This window comes from Dipodomys spectabilis, unplaced genomic scaffold (genome assembly GCF_019054845.1).
Source record: "Dipodomys spectabilis isolate Male_0828 unplaced genomic scaffold, ASM1905484v1 ptg000190l, whole genome shotgun sequence".
In the NCBI taxonomy this organism is placed as follows: Eukaryota; Metazoa; Chordata; class Mammalia; order Rodentia; family Heteromyidae; genus Dipodomys; species Dipodomys spectabilis.
In genome coordinates, this window is record NW_024870867.1 from 4,109,013 (window position 1) to 4,131,001 (window position 21,989).

At 39.0% G+C, this 21,989-nt stretch overlaps 1 long non-coding RNA gene across 1 annotated transcript; it reads left to right on the forward strand.

The window, feature by feature from the left end:
* Window positions 1-1,889: 1,889 nt before the first annotated feature.
* On the forward strand, window positions 1,890-16,273 carry LOC122121553. The gene is made up of 3 exons (XR_006149970.1): window positions 1,890-2,062; window positions 4,408-4,414; window positions 16,262-16,273. It is a non-coding gene; the product is annotated as an uncharacterized LOC122121553 (long non-coding RNA).
* Window positions 16,274-21,989: the final 5,716 nt, after the last annotated feature.

Here is a 21,989-nt window from a genome sequence, read left to right on the forward strand (position 1 = left end):
AAAGGGATGTGCTTCTGTAGCAGGCAGCAGCCTGAACTTTCATCTTATTTGTCACTTGCCACCTTGGCTGGGATGAGAGACATGCACCATGATGCATGGACTTGTCATGGACTCTCATGGACTATTTTGCCTATGCTGGCTTCCAACTGCAATCTTCCCACTTCCAACACCACATGTAACTAGGATTACGAATCTGAGCACTCTAGGATTCTAGATATTGGCACTCTGACTAGCCTGTCATAGGTAGAAATATTAAATATCAATCTACATAACCACCTAAGAAAACTTAGGTGGACTCCTATTGAAGAGAACATAAGTTATGTTTAACGTAAGTGTCTTGAAAGCATATGGCTACTGTAAGGCCTGTAATCCTAGCTAAGCAGGAGGCTGGCATATGAGGATGCTAATGCAAAGGCGACATGGGCTGGAAAATCCCTGAGACTATTATCTCCCATGAAGCACCAAGAAGATACAACTGGGGCTGTGGCTCAGCTGGTAGAGCACCAGCTTTGAGTATCAAAGCTCAGGGACAGCAGCTGGGAATGTGCTTAGGGGTAGAGTGCTTACCTGGTTTCAATTCCTCAGTAACACAGAAAGAGAAAAAGCGGGAAGTAGGTCTGTGGCTCAAGTGGTAGAGTGCTAACCTTGAGCAAAAAAAGTGCAAGGACAGTGTCCAGGCCCAGAGTTCAAGGCCTAGGGCTGGCAATAAAATGAAAACAATAATGAAATCAATCAAAATCAAAATCAAAATGCTAAAGGACAGTGCCCAGGCCCTGACTGCAAGGCCAGTCCAGGCATGCTCATCTAAGAAGCGTCCTGAAGGCCAGGAACTGAGATGGGCACAGGGGGCGACGCCCACACGGGCAGAGACCCTTGGCAGCTCTGACATCACAGACACCTTCGTGAGGTCACAATAACCCTGGCTATAAAATATATATATATATATATATATATGTATATATATATATATGTATATATATATATATATATATGTATGTATATCACGTGCTGACTGGTGGACTCTTATAGGTAGTCGGCAGGGTGGAGTTCAGGTGTTTGGTTGATGGTGAGTTGTTGAGGTTCTGATTTGGATTATCGATATGGCTTTGATTTTCGGTTTTTGGATTTGACTCTCTCGGACTTGGTTTTTCTTTTGATGCTCAAAGAGAAACAGCACACACACAAATCCTTTCTCCTATACTGTCCGCACACAGGAGGGATAGAGGGAGGAGCTCCAATTAAGCACAGCCAATTGCAAGGTCCTGAGTTCTAAACACTAAGAAAAGGACAAGGTGACTCCATTAGCAGCATCCAATTAACAGTGTCTCTCAAAAAAGATCTCATATGCTTTCAGATCAGAAATGCAGCCTTGAACTCTTCTATTTTAGGGGTGATGGGTTTTGTTCTGGTTTTCTTTTGTGCAAGTCTTAGAGCTTAGATTCAGGGCCTGCATGCTCTCCTTGAGGTTCTTTTTTGTTTGTTTGTTTTTTAGGAACTAAATTCCTTTATTTGAAGGAAAGGCACAAACTGAAAGAACTTAGGATGTTCTGCTGAAACTTATAAAGAAGGTAATGGTAACCCCAAACGTGCATGCACTGCCCTGGTGGCCAGAGGCTTATCTCTCCCCCAGAGGGAGCTTGTCAAAGAGACACTCTACATGCCAGATCAGAGGCTTCCATCCTGTGCAAGTTGTTGACATGGTCACCCAATTCCAAGATGGATTTCACCTGCTCACTCAGGTAATGAGTCTCAATGAAGTCCCACAAGTAGGGGTCATTTTTGTCAGTGGCCAATTTGTGCAGTTCCAGTAGTGACTGATTCACATCCTTTTCCATGTGAGGTGCACTCTCCATCACTTTCATCCTGCTTTCCCCGACATCACACTCTGGTTTCTAGATATCCTACAGGAAGATGTGGCCACCTCTCTGGTTCTGCAGCTTCATCAGTTTCTCTGCATGCTCTCTCTCTCATGAGACTGGTGAAGAAAGTACTTGGCAAAGTTCTTCAAAGCCACATCATCTCGGTCAAAGTAGTAAGACATGGGCAGGTTGACATAGGAAGAGTAGAGCTCCAGGTTGATCTGGGGATTAATATGGAGCTCTGCAATTATTTCTCTCTCCATATATATGATAATGCCCACCAAAGCCTCATCAGTGCTGTTCATCTTCCTTGAGTACCCAAAAGTTTGCAGTGGGAGTCAGCTCCTGAAATTTCTTTTATGAGCTTGTTTTCATTCTCATAAAGAAACAATATTTGCCTGCTGGAGAGATTAAAAAATGGTATAATGGTGGTACATACCACATATTGAAAATCATAGAAGAAGAGATAAATTATATATAGAAGTATGTTAAGATGAAAACTATATTTCATGGTAAATAATGTGAAGGAAACTTGCTGGCAACAGCTATGAGAGAAGTCGTTGGTAAGATGGGACTATCTTCTTGTGTAGAAGAGGAAGTACAGGAGATTGAAGATCATTTTTCAGTGAACAGGTTATTTGAGAGATTAAGTCACAGTATTTCTTTTTAACTAGGTATCAATAAAATCAGCATTTCTTAAGTTATCACTATGTGACAGACAGTGCATTTGGTCTTATTTTTGTGATAGGATTTATGACTTTAGGTTATTTTTATTGCCAGTGTGTGGGGAAAGAGACAGGCTGATGGCCCAAGTCAATTTATTCAAGGTTTCCCTGCAAGTGAGTGGGAGGTTTTTGTTTATTTTTTTTTGGGGGGGGGTTCAGTCGTAGGGCCTGAACTCTGGGCCTGGGTGCTGTCCCTCAGCTCTTCAACTCAAGGTTAGCACTTTACCACTTGAGCCACAGCGCCACTTCCGGCTTTTTGCTTTTTGCTTATATGGTGCTGAGGAATCGAACCCAGGGCCTCATGCATGCAAGGCAAACGCTCTACCACTGAACCACTTTCCGAGCCCATGTGTGGGAGGTTTGAGCATACATTTTTGTATGCCATCCAAACTTTTTTGTTGTTGTTTCTGGTTATGAACTTTTGGGAAATTTGGTGAAAACTCTGTTTTTCTGTTCTGTTTTCTGATGAAGCCCAAGGACAGATAGCCACAACAATTGTTTGCAGACTATTAAAAATTTCATTGAAATCCAGCAATAGACCCAAGTGGATGTGTTGGTACTTGATTAAGAGCAATGAGCCAATTTCTCAACAAAGTAAGCTTTAGTATGTTATGGCCTTCACCGTTTTCACATGTGATGTTATTCAAAGGACACTGGCTCCTCCACACATTTCGGTAGCTCCACTTCAGAGTATATGTACTGGCCACAGAACAAATAGTTCCAGTTATTTACTCTTGTTTTTTCCAAATGGGATTTTTGGGGCCTAGCCTGTATTGTATGCTTGTTTTCAAATGATTTCTGGCTACCTCAAAACAATTCTTCACTGATACTGTTATTAGAGAAATCCAAAGTATGTGCAATCATTCAGAGAGAAACTTAAAAAGGGCATTTTAGAAACAAAGATGGCCACAATTAAGTCTTAGGATGAGGGATGAAGGTATTTTTCCAACAATACAAAATTGTTTGTGTCATCTGTGGATATTGCTTTAGGCGATAATTCATCTTTCAGCAGAAAAGGCATGGATTTTTAGAGATATTATTTGAAAAATATACCAACTTTGGTTAACTGGTAAAGTTTTATAGCTTCAGGATATTTTTAATTATTAGAAATTGGATTTTATAACTTGTATGAAAACAATTCAGTGTCACTTAGTATCCAGAAGTTCACAAATTTGTGATGTATGATGCTGGTACAGGGACAGAATCATCTGATGTACCTTTTTTTTTCACTAGATAAAGCTATACATGATGATACATAGCAATTGTAGCAGGCGCTTAGTTGCTATTTTGAGTATAAACAAAAAACAGATTGAACAAACATAATTGCCTCCAAAGCAAGTGATATATACGAATTTTATGAATAGTTCAATTCCAGACATTTGACTTTTTTTCATTTTGCTTCTCCCCTCCCCAAATTTTTCTTGCCTTTTACATAAAGCCTTGTTCTGATCTGGCTTATGTGGCTGTAAACTAACAGCCATCATTCAAGCATTTTTAATTTGCTTCTCTTTAAAGCAAGATTTCCTGGTTTTATTCCATATGAGACCACTGTTCTTCTGTCTAACTACATCCCATATCAGCAGCAAGGCTTAAAGATGAGACTGATCAAAAGTATAAATCCAAGGTGAAACTGTACCTGTGTGTCAGAAACAGAATGGCTTTCTGGAAAGTAACATCCCAGAGGGATTGTTACTGAATCCCAGCAGGTCTAGTGGAAGTCATGAGCAGTTTTGTTATCTCCTAGGCCACCATTTGGTAGGATGCTGAAGGCAATAATTTTCTTACTCTGCCGATGGGAAAATAAATTGGTATAAACCTTGTAGAAGGCAAGTTTGATAAACATATTCCAACATCCTTCAAAAATTGTGATCCAGCAATTTGCTGAAAATACTTGGGTGCATGAATGATTGAATGATATCTCTGTTCTGTGTCCTCTTTTCTATTGAAGAGATGGCCACAGCACCCATAGGAAGAAAAATAACCCTTTCTTGTCATTTGCTGTATGTCATTCCTAACAGTAGCTTTTTGTTCAAAGATTATTATAAATTGTTAATTTACTGCCTTGGAACTGGTTGAAGATACAATTTTATTTCATTGCAGTATTTGAGTTATAAAAGAGAGGGATCTCTTCATAGGTTTTATAAGCTCTGTAGATATTTCAATGTCTGTTGTGTCTCAGTACTGGGTTATCATGGACTACATTGAGCAAAAGACATATAGCTTGATAAGCTGAGATCACCTCACTAGCTCTCATTCCCCTTCACTTTGTGAAGCTTTATGTTAAATTCAGTTAATTAAGAAAAAGGACCAATTAAAAGGAAGTCTCAATGGGCTCTAGTGGCTTATGCCTGTAATCCTACTACTTAGGAGGGCTGAGATCTGAGGATCATGATATAAAGGCAGACTAGGCAGGAAAGATTCTTATCTCCAAATAACCACTAAAAAGCCAGAAATAGGGCTGTGGCTCAAGTGATAGAGTGATAGCCTTGAACAAAAAGGCTAAAGGATAGCACCCTGGCCCTAGGACCAGCACACACACACACACACACACACACACACACACACACACACACACTCACACTCACAAAGAAAGTTTTATCTAAAATCTAATTCATAGAAATCAAGGGAGTGTGCAACACTCCTGAACAACTACAATCATTTCCAAACAGGAGGATCCATATATGTTAACTTCTTATAACTCTGAATTATTAGTATTTTTTATAAGTGGAGTTAAAGAATCTAGTTGCTTTAATGTCATGATATTTAAATGTCCTTTCATTATTCTTGGTTGGCAATTTTATGAGCTTCTTTGGTTATTGAGAGTAATAGAATTATTGTTGCTTTCAGGAAGATGAAAGGAAAAATGGAAATGATTAAGCATAAAATAACTTTTCCAGGTTCAGAAAGGAGGCCCCACATAGAAACAGCAATACAGTCACAAAAGTATTAAGTTACTTATTAGAATGGTGTGAAGGCTCATTAACAATTAACAAATTGATCGTAATGCAGGTCTGTTCATTTTGTTAGCAAATTGTCCAGTGGCTTGAGGCGCTGGTTAATAGGATCAGATAATTACCTCCACCAAATGGCAATAATCTAACATTTAAAAGGCCATCTTTATTACTTACTAAGACAAAGAAAATCCTTACAGAGATTTTTTAAAAAGATAAAAATTTGTTAAGCTTTACCACTAAATCTGAGATCTGGCTTACATCAAGATTATAAATGCCCTTTCTGTAGCTCAGTCACATTTATATATGTTTAATTAAGTTAGAGCAGAGTCAAAAGTTTAGATCTCTAAGAACTATTTAAATTTTTCATAATGCTGCAAATGTAGCAAAACAAGAAAGCCAGATTGTTCCTATGGTGAAATTTTTTATTTTAATTTTGTTATTTTTAACTATTTGTACAAAAGAGTTGCCATTCAGCAAAGCAGTTTGTAAATACAATACATCTTGGTCAATGTCATCCCTTTCAACATTGTCACCCATCCCTCTCAACCCACTACTTTCCTCACTTAATCTTACAAGATATACAATTTCCCCCTTCTTCTCTTCATTTGGCAATCCTGTCCCCTTGACCCCACCCCTTTTCAGTACCCATTTCCTGAAGTTTATTTTGTTGAACTAGACTTTTTCATGATAATGTTGGTGTAAACTAGCATACAGGCTGATGGAACTTCATTTGAAATCTGATAATAGTGTGAAAAGAGCCACTGTCAAGTCTTTCAATTTGAATAAAATGAGGTACATTACTGAGATCCAGAAGAACACCTTCCCCCTCATTCTATTCTGAACTAACTCTCAGAGAAATGCCCTTCACTAAAATTACCTTAATTCAGTAGAAAGGAAATTGAATTTAGGCATGAGCTTCATCGCAGTTGGCCACTGACATTGAGCACAAAATCCACAGCTTAATAACAGACCCAGAACTACCATTTCAGAATTGGTACATGGGGCCTTTAAAATTTTTAGTACCAGAGATGAGAACCAAAGGGATACAGAAATCTAAAGAGACATATCAACTGAGCCACAGAAGATGCAAACAAATTAATGAAAACTGGGGCTGGGAAGGTAGCTCAGTGGTAGAGCGCTTGCATTGCATGCCTGAGGCCCTGGGTTCGATTCCTAAGCACCACATAAGCAAAAAGAAAAAAGCCGGAAGTGGCGCTGTGGCTCAAGTGGTAGAGCACTAGCCTTGAGCTGAAGAGCTGAAGAACAGCACTCAGGCCCAGAGTTCAGGCCCCACGACCGGACCCAAAAAAAAAAAATTAATGAAAACTTCTGTAATCTTAAAAAAGAGAAAGTCATTAGTGACAAAGAGTCATTAAGAATACCTGACGAAACAAGAATATAATCTCTCTATGATGTATTATAGATAATCTCAACTACAGAAAGCAAATAATAGTAAAAGCTGTAAGATCATGTACATAGGAAATCCTACCAGGAAAACTGCAGATTTCTCAGCAGAAAAATATTTTTAAAAAAGGGGGGGTGGGTCTTGGAGTGATGTATTTCAAACACTCACAAATCCAACTTCCAACCCAGAATACAATAGCCAGCTAAGCTTTCATTTAAAACTGGAGACAAATAAATACATACAATGATAAACAAAAGCAAAGTCAGTTTATTACCACTAAAGCAGTATGACCAAAGGTACACAAAGATATACTGAACATAGAAAATAACCATGATCACAAAATATTGGAGAAAGCATATACTGCCAGATGAGTAGGTAGAGGAAAACAGAAAGTGAGACAAAACCAGAATATGGTAGGGGACAAGAAACAACATGAATTGCTACATATATCTCTATGTTAACACTTAAGATCAGTGGACTCAATTCTCCAATTAACAGACATAAAATGGTGAGTTGAACCACAAGGTAAAACACAACTCTCTGCTGTTTACAAGAAATAATCTATCTGGCAAACCCTGGCTTAGAGTGCAAGATTGGAAAAAAGTATGTGAAATAAGCAGATTCCAGAATCAGGAAGGCATAGTGATACTCATATCTGACAAAATAGCTTTAAATGAAAAGTAGTAAGAAGAGATAAAGAAGAGCAATTTATGTTAAGGAAGGGAAATTTCCAGCCAGGTGAACATGTCAAACTTATGGACCAAATGTCAGTGCAGTCAATTTAGATAAACACTATTGGACTTTAAATAAAAAAGCATAGACCACAACATGATGATAGTTGGAGTCTTCAGTACCTCATCCGCACCAATGGATAAGTGATCTGTGAACAAACAACAAAAATCCTCAGGTGCAATGATGCCATAGAACAATTGGTCCTCACAGATGTTTACAGAACATTTCCTCTTGCACCTGTGCAATACACATGCTTGTCAACTGTTCCAAGTATCATTCTCCCAAGAAGACCAAAGTATGGTAGTCTAGTTCATAAAGCAAGTCCAGTAAATATAAGAGAATAGAAACACTTGCTGCATTTTATCAGAGCATAATGAAATTTAAGCATGGCAAAAGAAACCACAGAAAAATACTCATAATTATGAACACTGAACAAGGAAAAAAGAAAAAGTCCTTCCAATCTAATTGAAATGAAAAATAATCTACCAGAATATTTGAGACACAGCAAAAGTATTTCTAGTAGAAATCTTTCAGTTAAGAGCCGAACGCGCTAACCAATTACGCCACAGAGACTTGCTCTAGTAGAAATGTTCATAGCTATGCAGGCTTACACCATTAAAATGGAAAGATCTTAATGGTTATCCCTTAATTGCTTAGAAAACAAGAACATGACAACCCCCATGCCAAAACAAGTATGAGAAAAAAATGATAAAAATTATAGAAGTAACTAGTGACGTAAAAACAAATAGACACAATCAAAATAGACACACAAAATAGACACACAAAAATCTACATTGTAAGAATCCACAGAACTGAAGGTTGGTTCCTCACAAAAAAAGTAAATGGAGAAAACTAATAAATCTTTAAACAATCTGACCAAAAGAAGAGGAAAAGTCAAAATAAATGAGGGATGAAGATGGAGACAAGAATTCAAGTATGTTTGAGGCTGTTAACTCCAGAATACTTTACAAGCCTTCAGTCAAACAAACTGGAAATTCTAGTAGAAATGCATGCATTCATAGATAGCATCAAACTACCAAAGTTGGGCCAAGAAGTTGAAAAGTGCTGAAATAGGTACATAACAAGTAATAAAACTAAAAATGACAATAGAATCTTCCAAGAAAGAAAAGCCAGAACCTGATAAATTCACTGCTGATATCTAGATACAACCATTAAATAAGAACATGAATTCTCCTATAACTTTTTCATGAAGTAGAAATTGAGGATTACTACCAAACTTACTCTATGATGGCAGCATTTCACTCACCCAGACACCATACAGGGACTAAACAATAACAATCACCTAGGAATATAGTCCACTATTTTGATGAACATAGATACAAATTTCCTCAATAAAGAACTCTATTCTCACTCTTTTCTTCAAGTTAGTACTGGAATTTCTAGCCAAAGCCAAAAGGTAAGAGAAAGAGAGAGAAGTAATTCAAATAGAAGGATAAGAGTAAAAGTATCATTCCTTACAGATGATATGATGTTATACATAGGAACATAAAGATTCAAACTCCAAACTCTTAGAGCTGATAAAAAAGAAACACATTTGTAGTGCTTCAATCATTCTCGAAAAAACAAGCTGCTTTTCTGTATATCCATAGTGTGCAAATGCAGAGTGAAATTTGGAGAAAAACAACATATGCAGTTGCTTAACAAAACTTAGCAACAAACCTAGTCAGGAAGGTAAAGACTTTTACAATGAAAGCTATAAAACCTTATAGAGAAAAATTGAAGATGAGAGCAGAAGATGGGAATAATTCCCATATTTCTGGTTTGGCAGAGTTATAATTGGGACAATAAGAACAAGGCCAAAGTAATTGACATAGTCAATGCAATACCCACCCAACTCCCAATGTCATTCCTCTAAGAAATAGACAACCTTCAATTTTAGAAGCTAAGGTGCAACACAGTAATGTAAGCTATGCACTTCTGGCTTGTTTGCCTCTAAATGCAGGTCTGACACCCACCTTTACTTTGCATATCACTGGGGTTACAGCAGTATCTGGTATCATTTTGTAAATCTTTTTGCAAAGATTTGTTTTCATATATATGAAATTTCAGATATATACGAACAGCCTTCTGAGATTCTTCATTGAAAAATTTAGGCAGCTGTAGAGGTAACTTGCTTTTTTGCACAACCATTGCACTAACCCTTGCACTAACTACATGATCCACACCACCACATCTTCAGGTTGATTGGAGATGAGACTCCCATGGGTTGTTCTGCTTGGTTCAGATAGGCTCTTGAGGAGCTAGGAGTCCATCTGAACCACGAGCATGGAACTGTAGAATGGTCTGACTCTAGATTTTACTTTTCTTAGCCCTGCTGAAGTTCCTAGAGCCATGAAGACTTGTGAGTTCCCTCTTAAGTTAAAGGTGCTGGTAGGTAAAGCAATTGGACTGAAGCTACATTTGTGAGCATATTTAGCAATCTATTCGCCTTACTGAACTTCAGTGTGGTATTACTGAATCCCTGTAACAGTTAGATACGTTTGCCAGAAATGCAGGCATTGTTTTAAAACATACCAGGTGATGGTAGTATGTGTAGGCCACACAGAAGGGCTGCATTTCTGCATTGAAAAAACATACAATTACTTGATGCTGCTGGAGAGCATCTGAGAATTTTGTGTAATTACTTATTTTTTTTACTAGTATCAGTATTTTAAAATCAAGACCTCAAATTTGCTATGCTTGATAAGCTGGTCATCTGTTTAAGATATGCTTTTTGCCCTCCTGTATGCAGGTATTTTTCTGTGAATGTGTGCCTCTCCTGGTGCTTAAACTTGGATCCTAGGTGCTGTCCCTAAGCTCTTTTTAATCAAGGATAGAGCTTTACCACTTGAACCACAGGTGTTATGATTGGGTATTTGGTAGTTAAATACAGACCATGCACTTGCTGTGCTTAATAGTCTAACCATTTACTGAGGGAGCTCCTCCTCCCTCTCTCCTGAATGCTGACAGTATTGGAGAAAAGACTTGTGCGTGTGCTGGTTATATTTGATCATCAGTCCTCCAAGGACTCGGTCTTCTGAATAGCTCGATCTACAGGAAAGAGCCACAAATTAGTGGCTCTGTCACATTCTTGAACTAACTCCCACCAAATATCGGTACCCATGGTAGAAATGAAGAATACTAACTCAGAAAATATATGATAATCTTTTCAGAATACCAATTTAATAAGATTGGCGAGGAGCAATAGAAACAATATTAGAAATCATTTTGAATGAAGTCTGTGGAGTTTGTTGGAGGTAGGAGCAGAGGAAGGAACTCTAGTCTCTAGGCATGTGCAAGCTTGAATGGAATGTGTTCCTGGCTAGTACCACAGGGATGTGTTTTCAGCTTCTCCATTTGAGCTGCAGGAAGAAAGGGAACTCAGGACTGAATTGCACAGGACACTGACAAGTCACAATCCCTTCTTTCTGAAAGTCTATCCCTTTAGACACTTCTTCCTCTCCCCTCTTCTTTTTGTATCTTCACACTTCCCTTTCACCCAGGTAACCTCAGTTCAGAGGGAATGAACTAAAAGGACTTCCTTGAAGTATAGAAAAAACAAAGAGCACAGCTCAGTGGCCACCTACTTGTTTCCAGGCTGTCAGGAGGAAACACTTTCTTGAGGAAGCACTTTAGGCAGGCTGCAACAGCAGTATAGGCTCCAAAAGCAACTAGTGATATTGTTCTTCCAGTGCCTCCAGCCCGAGTTGCTCATTTGCTGTGGCTGTTGTGGGTTGAGCCGATGGTAGGGAGGTTTCGACAGGTGCAGGACTTGTGAGGTGGGCAGCTTGCTGCTCTCCTCATCTTCCCCTTTGTCCTTTCCGCTGGGATCAGATGTTTTTGGACATGGGGCAACAGAGCTGATCTTCCTCTTCCTCTTTGTGATCCATACCCAGGTGTTGTATAATATAGGTTGGAGAGTCGGGCCTGCTGCCCACCTGCCTCTCCTGCTCAGGGGCAGGGAGTGTCATTTCACTGTGATGGCTGTAGGGAGTATATTTGCTGCTGTTACTGGTGCTGCTGCTGCTGCCTTGCTGCCCTCACTCTTCTCCTCTATGATGGTGATGCGGGGTCTCCAGAGGAGGTAGGGCAGGCACACAGACATCCTGCCTTTCCTGCCACCACCCTCCTGCTGCTGCTCAGCAGGCAAGCCTACAGCCCGGTAGCCCAAGGGAGCACTGGCTTGCTTCAAGTGCAGAGCTTGGCCAGTCCTGCGTGCAGGTGAGGGGCGAGGCAGAGGCGCAGGAAGTGCATGCCTCCCCAGGCCTGTCAGGTCTTGGCCCTGGTCTTGCTGCTGCCTTAGGATTTTGTATGTTGCCATGGAGCCAGACAGGGCTGCCCCAACCTGGTCTGGGTCAAAACCCAGGAAATAGGCCATGACATTTAGGATGGCGGGATCTGGCTGGGCCAGGACACTCTGGCTGGGGCGTGGTGAGCGTGCCTGTATTGCCTTTAACCAAGGGTGGCACAACACTTGCCTCACAGCAGATCTCTTTTGAGGGTCAAGTGTCATTAGATACCCTAAGATACCTCACAGTTCAGCGGAAAACTGTTTAGCATTATAAACCTACCCCCTAATACCCGGTGTTTTAGTAGAAACCAGGAACTGTCGTTAAACGGCACGTCACCCATCACCATATAGTAGAGCAGGACCCCCAAGCTCCAGACATCCACCTTGGGACCCTGGTATCTCTGCTGCTTGATCATCTCAGGGGGCCAATAGGCCATTGTCCTGTACCACCCGTCCAGCTCCTGCTGGGGCTGGAACCGCATACTGAGACCAAAGTCGCATGGCTTAGCTGTGCCCTGGCTGTCCAGCAGGATGTTTTCTGCCTTGAGGTCCCAGTGAATAATGCCATGGTCGTGGCAATATCTGACCGCCCTCATGATCTGCCTAAAGAGAAGCCTGGCCTCCTGCTCCCTCAGCCTGCCCACCTTGTACACGCAGTCTGCTAAGTCTCCTCCCTCGAGGTACTCCATGACCAAATTCAACTGCTGCTCCGCTTTTACCACCTCGTAGAGTTTGATGATGTTAGGGTGCTCCACAGACTTTAAGATGTCCAATTCTGTGTAAACGGAGGGGCAATTCTTCTTGTTGATGGTTTTCACAGCGACCAGGCTGTCTGTAGGCAGGTGCTTTGCCAGTTGGACAGAGGCAAAGCCCCCCTCACTGATTGTCCTCAGGACCCAGTAGTGAGCCCTGAGGAGCTCGTCGTGTGAGGAACTGGCTTCAAGGCCTATGTTCCTGGCTAGTACCACAGGGAAGTGTTTTCAGCTTCTGGAGACTTCTGTAAACTTCTTTACCAGTCAAGCAATAGTGCATGTACAGTGGAGAGGAACACACATCCAGAAAGAATGACTTCTAATACCTGCAAATGACTTCAAACAGCATCTCCTACTCCTCAGCTTCTATGATCTCGTATTGGATATTGCCAGACACCACTTCACCTTCATCTCCCGCATACTTTCTCAGTATCTGCAACTGAAAAGTAACAAAAGTTATAGGTTTTATCTTCCCAATACTGGTTCTCCCAATAATAGCCAAACGATGGAATAAACCAAGGTGCCCAACAATAGATCAATGGACAGAGTTGCATATATATACATGTATATATGCACATATATACATATATACACATACATACCATGAAATATTACATAGCCATAAAGAAAAATGAAATCATGGTATTTGCAGGAACATATAGGCAACTAGAGGAATTTCTACTGAATGAGACAAAGTCAAGCTCAAAAATCAAGATATCATATGCTTTCATTTACATGTGCCAACTAGACCTAAAAGACATTCATACTCATAAACATGTACATCAGGATAAATATCTATATTTAACAATCACTTAGATGGTTAAATATAGAGCATGAATCAAACTAGGACATTACTCAGGAGGAGAGGGGAGAACAGAACAAGGAAGAGGGTGAATAATTGTTTAACATAAGCACATATGAAAGCACAGAGAGAAAGTGAACAAAAGCTGATGGTCAATAGGGGATTGGAGGGAAGAGAAACAGACTCTATGAGGGTGGGGACTAGCAGAAGGGTCTGTGCCTGGGAGGATAATAAAGATTAACTTCTATCGAATCAGACTGTCTGCAGATAGGGAAAGAGAACACAGAAACCTCTTACGGATGTTATTTCTTAGAACATACAAGGGTATATGGGTAGGGGTGAAACTGATCGTAAAACAGCATTAATATATGCAAAGATGTAACAATGAAATCCTTACTTGCATAACTGATATAAACCAATACAAATAAACTATATACTAATCATTTAAAAACTGGTTCTCCCAGCCCACTCTCTTGAATTTCCAATCTGAATCAGTGCTATCATCCAAGTTCCTGACTATGAAAAATCTAAATATGGAGAGAGTTGTGAACTGAAATTAGGACATGGAATAGCCAACAGCAAACCAGTAGCCACTGAGGGATCAGCTATCCTAAAGCATTTACTCTTCTTTCATTATTTTAATCGAAAATTGTTTCAGAATGTACACTCTCAAGTTCACAGATCAGAAGTCTCCTTTCCTGTTGTCTGGGACTTGTGATGACCCAACTATCAAGAAAATATTAAACTTATAAACATTTCCATTATGATAAGAGGAAAAATCTTTAACGAGTTAAAGGTTTTAATAGCCATATTTATACTATAATTATTCTAAGGATGTTATCTAAATGTATAAGCAAGTTAGAATGTCAAGTGGCCTTTTATCTCAATTTGTGTCACATGCACATCCTATATAAACACACACACACACACAGACTGGCTAGGAAACTCTGATTACAAAGATGACATGGACACAATCTCTGTTCTGGAAAAGTCCATTTATAGGGGAGAAAAGTACTTAAACACAATGCTGTAATGCTATCGCTTTTGGTGTCCCCTACTTGGAAAGCCCTGCTAAGTTTTTACATGGATGACATTTAATCACTCACCAGACATGGGAAGAATGACTACAGATGCACCAGCTTGCTTTAGAGATCTTAGTATCTGGAATAAGTCCTTATGTTGGAAAAAGGCTTCATAGTCAAGTCTGCCTGCCTAGATGGAAAGATTTCACATGGTTAAGAGGAAGCTAAGAGATCTTACTCTATAGCCAGTGGTAGATTTACAGAGAAAAAGGAGGGCTGGCAATCTCTAGAGTCCAAGAGCTTAGAGGAAGAAAGGAGCAGGAGTCTTGCCAAAGGCAGCATGTCATGGCTGGGGACTGCTCCATCAAGTGGCCCTGGCAGCTCAACCTGGAAGCAGGGCCATATGAGGATGCACCCCACTCCCCTTTGTAGCTGTCAGTTAGGCTCACCATGGGAAAGACCCTATCAATCTGGGCTGTCCTTATCATGGATGACCACGGTGTGAGTCACTGCTATCCCATACTGCTCCTTTGAAAGGCAATAAATGGTGGCCCATCCAATTCTACACTAGTCAGCAGCATAGAAATTGAGACAAAACCAAAGGCCATTGTGCAGGAATCTTCGGTCAGATAGAGCTGAGATTTACCACATAAACCTTCCCTTAGGAAAAAGTAATTATCAGTGTTTTGAGCTTCCTTAACAGTGAACCTTGTAACTAAGCTATGATTAGGATTACCTATGTTCTATTGTCGGTGATTTGCATCAAGATGTTCAATAAAATATACTTGAACTAGAAGAAGAAACTGAAGTTGGAATAAAAATAAATGAGATTCTTCAACTTTAAATAAGTGTTCTTAACATTTAGTAACATCCAGTTTCATGAAAGGGAGGGAGGAACTCACATGCAGACAAATGGATTGCACTCTTACAACATCCAAATAAATACCAACTCAAAGCAAATCAGAGACATCAATATGAAGTCTGAAACCATAAAGCTATGAGAAGAAAACATGAAAAAGCTCTTAATATTGGTCTGGCCAACAAGTTTTAGAATATAACTCAAAGGGCACCGGCAATAACAGTAAAAACAGATCAGTGGGATTGCATCAAACAAAAAACTTCTGCATAGCAAACAAAACACTCAGAATGAAGAAGTGAACTATGGAGTGGTAGAAATTATGTGTAAACTATTTATCAGATAAGGTTTGGTTTCAATGTATCTCCTCTAAAATTCAGTTGTTACCATCATTATAGTGTCAAGAGGTAGGCCATTTAAGGTAAGCCACAGTCAGACTGTAATGGCTAGCTTATTACTCTTTGTTCCTATGAGGATTTTGCACTTGTCATTTTGTCCTTTCACCTTCTGATGCATCAGGTCCTGACAAGAAGGCCTTGATCATTTGTTGGAACTTTCTTTGATCTTGAATTTTCTAGCCTCCAGAACTGTAAGGAAAACATGTACCTTCTTTGTATATAGTTTAGTATTTTGGCATAGTAGTACAAATGGACAAAGTCAGGGGTTAGTGTCCAAAATATATAAGAGGAAGTTTAAAACATAGCAAGTAAATAACATAAAAGGACACACAGAAACATAGAAGTGGCCAACTAATATATTAAAAGGTTCTGAGTCTTGCCAATCCATCAGGGATATGCAAAGCCAAGCCAGATAGAGTGTCATGTTCCATTTATTTGAATAATACTTTCCAAAAGTTCATAAAGTATGCAGAGAAAAGCAGCAAAGGAGACTCTGTGTGCTTATGGGGAAGGTGTAAATGGAAGAGCCATATACAAACCAGTATGTAAGTATCTCAGAAATTTTAAAATAGAACTACATTTTGATCCAGTAATCCCTATGTTTATCCAAAATAAAAATCAGTATCTCAAAAAGATAACTGTACTCTTATTATCCGTAGCAGTATTCACACCAGCTCAAATAAGGGTACTGTCTAAATAACCATCAATTTATGAATGAATAAAACACAGACACATCATAGTAAAAAATATTAGATGTGAATAGCAAGGAACTGATTTTAAATGCCACAAAATTAAAGAAGGAGCTATATTATAATGGAAAGAAAATCAGAATCACAGCAGACCTCTCCGTACAAACCCTCAATATAAAGAAAGCCTGTAATGTTATAATCCAAGCTCTAAAAATCAACAACTGCCAACTCAGACTGATTAGTGAAAGTTATCATTTACATTAGATGGTGAAACCAAAACCTTCCATGACAAATGTAAATTAAAGGAATTCATGATCATTAAACCATTACAAAGAATTCTAAAGGGACGAATACAGTCTGAGCTAAACAATCAAAATCAAAGAAACACATCAGACGAAAACCACGAGAAGATCAACTTAGTAAAGACAGAAGAGGAAAAATACAAAATATAGGGAATTAAGAAAATGTTCACAAGAAACATGATAAATCTTGCTATAATAACCTTAAATGTTAATAGGCTCAATTTCCCAGTCAAAAGAAGAAGAACAGAAGATTGGATCAAAATGCAAGATCCATCCAATGTTTGCATTCTGTTTCGTGTTAGTTTTTAATCGATTAAAGCTTCCACGAATTATAATATATGTCTTCTAATATGCTATCTGTATGTCACATTTATTGAATAAATAAAAGATGCTAATCTCTGATCTTAGATAAAAAGAATTCAGATACAGAGATTAGCACAAAATAATACATCTTTAAAGAACTAGAGCTGGGAAGGTGACTCAGTGGTAGAGTGCTTGCCTTGCATGCTTGAGGCCCTGGGTTTGATTCCTCATAGAAAGTGGCACTGTGGCTCAAGTGGTAGAGCACTAGCCTTGAGCTAAAGAGCTGAGGGACAGCACCCAGGCCCAGAGTTCAGGCCCCACCACTGGTAAAAAAAAATTAAATAAACAAATACAAAGAACTATATGAATCATATGCAATTCAGAAATAGAAATACCTTGCCTTTAAATAACTTTCAGAAATAAATATTTCCTGTATTAATATGTTGATTATCTGAGGAATGTTATATCCAAAGCCAACAATGAGTATAAATAAAATTTCATACATATGTCATCAAAAAAAGGGAAAGACTCCTCATAGTCACATATGACAGTATTTCCTTCCTTTGTAAATAGTGAGTTATGGCTCATATACATTCATCCACTAATGGTAACTTTACATCTTTAAAGGCTGTCAAACCAGCCTATAATAGAAAATCGCCCTATTGCAAAAGAAGAAAAAGAAGAAAGAAGAAGGAAGGAAGAAGGAAGAAGGATGAGAGAAGAAGAAAAAGCAGAAGCAGAAGCAGCAGCACAGTCCCTAACATAGCATGTTTCTTTCCTCCACCACCCTGCAAAAGAAAAGGAAGGAAAGAAGGGAGGGAGGAAGGAAGGAAGGAAGGAAGGAAGGAAGGAAGGAAGGAAGGAAGAGAGGGAGGGAGGGAGGGAGGACAGAAAATGGTCATGGCAAAAAAAAAAAAAAACCGCACAAAAACAAAACAAAAGGGAAGTGGCATTGTAGCTCAAGTGGTAGAGCGCTTGCCTGGAGCTGAAATGCTGAGGGACAGTGCTCAGGCCCACAGTTTAAGCCCCACGACTGACAAAAATAAAAAAAGGGCCTGGGCTCCCATAAGCCTGGCCTCCACCATGTCAGCCCGGCCTGGGGCCACATCGCCCTCCCCCCCCAAAAAATGTGATACATGCAGAGTGGAAATATTATACATATTTAAAGAAGAACTGTCTGAATTTCACAACTACCTGGATAAACACAGATAATATAACTTGAAATAAGTCAGCCAGGGGAAGACAAATAATGCATGATCCCACTTACAACTACAGTCCAAAATACTGAAATTGACAAAAACAGAGGGGGAAATGATGCTAACCCACAACAGAGTTGGGACACAGGAAGCAGTTGTTCAAAGGGTACAAATGTTCAGCTTTGCAAAAGGAGTAAGTTGTAGAGATCTAATGTGTAATAGCAATATGATCTTAGTTAACAATTAGTTAACAATAAGTATATTATATACTTAAAAAGTATATTATATACTTAAAATTTGTTAAGAAGATCCATCTCAAGCGTTCTCACACCAGAAAAAGAAAAGACAAAGAAAATTATGCATACACATTTATCATTCACAATGCAAATGTATGTCAAAATGGCTTAAGTACATGTGATTTTAACTGTACCATAGGAGTACATTGTATCTGAGTGAAGCTGAAAGGCAGAGGGTACAGAAGAAGAGCAGGGTACAAAGAGAAAGGTACAAGCACCAGTTAAAGAAGGTGAGGGTGATAACACAACACCTTCTCAAGATGCGATCAATTCTCAGGTCCACGTAGCCTTCATTTGGGGAATTGAAGTTCAATATTTTCAGATTTTGGAATAACCTAAAACATAGAACTCAACAACATAGTTTTATGAAAATTTTGACTGTTTTTTAAAAAAAGATCTACTATGTCTTTATTTTATTTTATATTTTTGGTCTACCTGGGGCTTGAACTCTGGGCCTGAGCATTGTCTCTGAGCTTCTTTTGCTCAAGGTAAGCACACTACCACTTGAGCCACAGCACCAATTCCAGGGGTTTTTTTTGAGCACTTTGTTGGAGATAGGAGTCTCACCGAGTTTCCTGCCCAGGCTAGCTTGAAACTAAGATCCTCAGATATCAACCTCCTGAGAAGCTAGGATTACAGTTGTGAACCACCAGGACCTGGCTATGTCTTTAAGTCTTTTTTTTTTTTTTTAAAGAAACTGTCTCATAAGATGCAAACATAAAGGGGATCCAAATAAGGAAAGATGAAGTAAAACTCTCCCTCTTTGTAGATGACATGATCTTGCATTTAAAGAACCCTATGGACTCCTCCCAAGTTACTCCAGCTGATCTGAAACTTTGGCAAAGTAGCAGAGTATAAAATTGACCTTCAAAAATCAATGGCTTCCCTATATGCCAATAATGAGAAAAGTGTGGATGAAATCAGGAAAGCAACTCCTTTCGTAATAGCCCCACAAAAAAAAATACCTAGGAATTAACTATAATTAATTATAAAAACGTACAAGTCGTTATGTCAAAAAACTAACTTTACAACTTTGGTGAGGGGGGAAGAAGGGAGGAGGATTCAGTGGGGGGGGGGGGTCAGGGGAGGATGGGAAGGGATGGGAAAGGGAAACAAAGGAGGCTACAATGCTTGATAAGAAATGTACTCATTATCTTGCCCATGTAATTGTAACCCCTCTGTACAGTATTTTCACAATAAAAAAAAGAAATGTACTCATTATCTTGCCCGTGTAATTGTAACCCCTCTGTACAGTATTTTCACACACAAAAAAAAACTAAATTAAAAAAAGAAAATTAAAGCAGAACTATGGAAGAAAAAAAACCTCCCCTAAGCCAGCACTGGAGGCTCACGCCTATAATCCTAGCTACTCAGGACGCTGAGATCTAAAGATCGAGGTTCAAAGTCAGCCCGGGCAAGAAAGAACGTGAGGCTCCTATCTCCAATAAACCACTAGAAAACCGGAAGTGGAGCTGTAGCTCAAGTGGTAGAGCACTTGCCTTGAGCTCAAGAGTTGAGGGACAGCGCCCAGGCCCAGAGTTCAAGCCACAAATGACAAAAAAAAAAAGGCAAAAAAACTTTCATGCTCCTGGATAGGAAGATTAACATCATGAAAATGAAAATATATCCAAATACATCTACAAATTCAATGCAATATCTATCAATATCCCAATCTCATTCTTCAATGAAATAAAAAAAGCAATCCAAATATTCATATGAAACAGTAAAAGACCCCAAGAAACAATATTTAGCAGAAAGAAAAGTGCTGGAGGAATAGCAATATCAAATTTCAAACTCTACGACAAAGCCATAGTAATCAAAACAACAAAACAACTTCGTACTGGTACAAAATCAGACCTGAGGAACAATGGAATAGAACTGAAGACCCAGAAATGAACATGTAGACCCAAAGCCACTGAATCTTCGATAAGGGAGCCAAAAAAATAGAATGGAAGAAAGATAGCCTCTTCAGTAAATGCTGTTGGCAAAATTGGTTAAACACCTGTAGAAAACTAAAGCTACATCCTTATAAATCACCCTACACCAGAATCAACTCCAAATGGATCAAAGACCTCGAAGTCAAAGCAGACACTCTGAAAACATTACAGGAAGAAACAGGAGAAACACTAGGGCTCCTTGGCACAGGCCAAAATTTTCTTTTTTTTTTTTTTTATTTTATTTTATTTGTGAACATACTGTACAGAGGGGTTACAATTACATGGGCAGGATAATGCATACATTTCTTACCAAGCATTGCAGCCTCCTCCTTTGTTTACCCTTCACCTTCCTTCTCAGCCTCTCCCCTCCCCCCCCACCCAATCCTTCCCCCCCCACTGACATTGTAAAGCTCCTTTTTGACATGACAATTTGTACTTCTCATTGTTGCAACAGGTCCACCTGAATCCTTAAATGACTTGTTTTTCCCCATCTCCTCCACAAGTTATACTGACATCAAATATAGTGAAAGCAGAGGTTATACTGTGGGGGAGGGACATACAAAGCAACAAAGAAATAAAGTTATAAATGCGTTAGAAACACATGCATGAAAGAAAAAAAAACATTAAAATACCTATCTAAGGATTCATTTTCCTAATATCACATTATCTGACTTTTTCCACTTGACTCATACATATACTAGATATTCCAAATAAGGGAAACCATGGGACCTGTGTTACTTTGTGACAGGCCAAAATTTTCTTAAGAGACCTAGAAACATAAATCAAAGAAAGGTTGGACAAATGGGATTGCATGAAACTGCAGAGCTTCTGCATGACAAAGGTCATAGCTAGCAAAATAAACAGAAAGCCCATGGGTTGGGAGAAGATCTTCATTATCTATACAACAAACAAGTGCCTCATATCTAAAATATACATAAAACTGAAAAAAAAATACAAATATTTTTTTCTTTCTTGCTATTGTTCTAACATATTTATACTGTACCATTTGATTTTTTTTGTTGCTTTGTATGTTCCTCCCCCACAGTATAATCCCTATTTTCATTGTATTTGATGTCAGTGCTTTGCATCTTGTATATACACTTCTCTAATCCCAGAAGGGGAAGGGAAAAAAAATGCTTAAATAAGGATACAGGTTGACCCATTGTAACAATAAGATGTACAAAATACTATGTTGAAAATGAACTTTACAGCTTTGGTGGGGGTGGGGTAGTTGTGGAGGTGGGAGGGAAGGGATGGTAGGGGGAAAACAAAGGAGGAGGCAACAACGCTCAATAGGAAGGGTACTCATTATCTTGCTGTAACCCCTCTGTACAGCATTTTTACAATAAAAAACACACAAAAATAAAAAATTAAATCCTCCAAAAACAAATCCTCAAAGAAACAGCTGCCTGATTAATAAGTGGGCTAAAGACTAAAAGAGATATTTCTCTGAAGAGGAAATAAGAATAG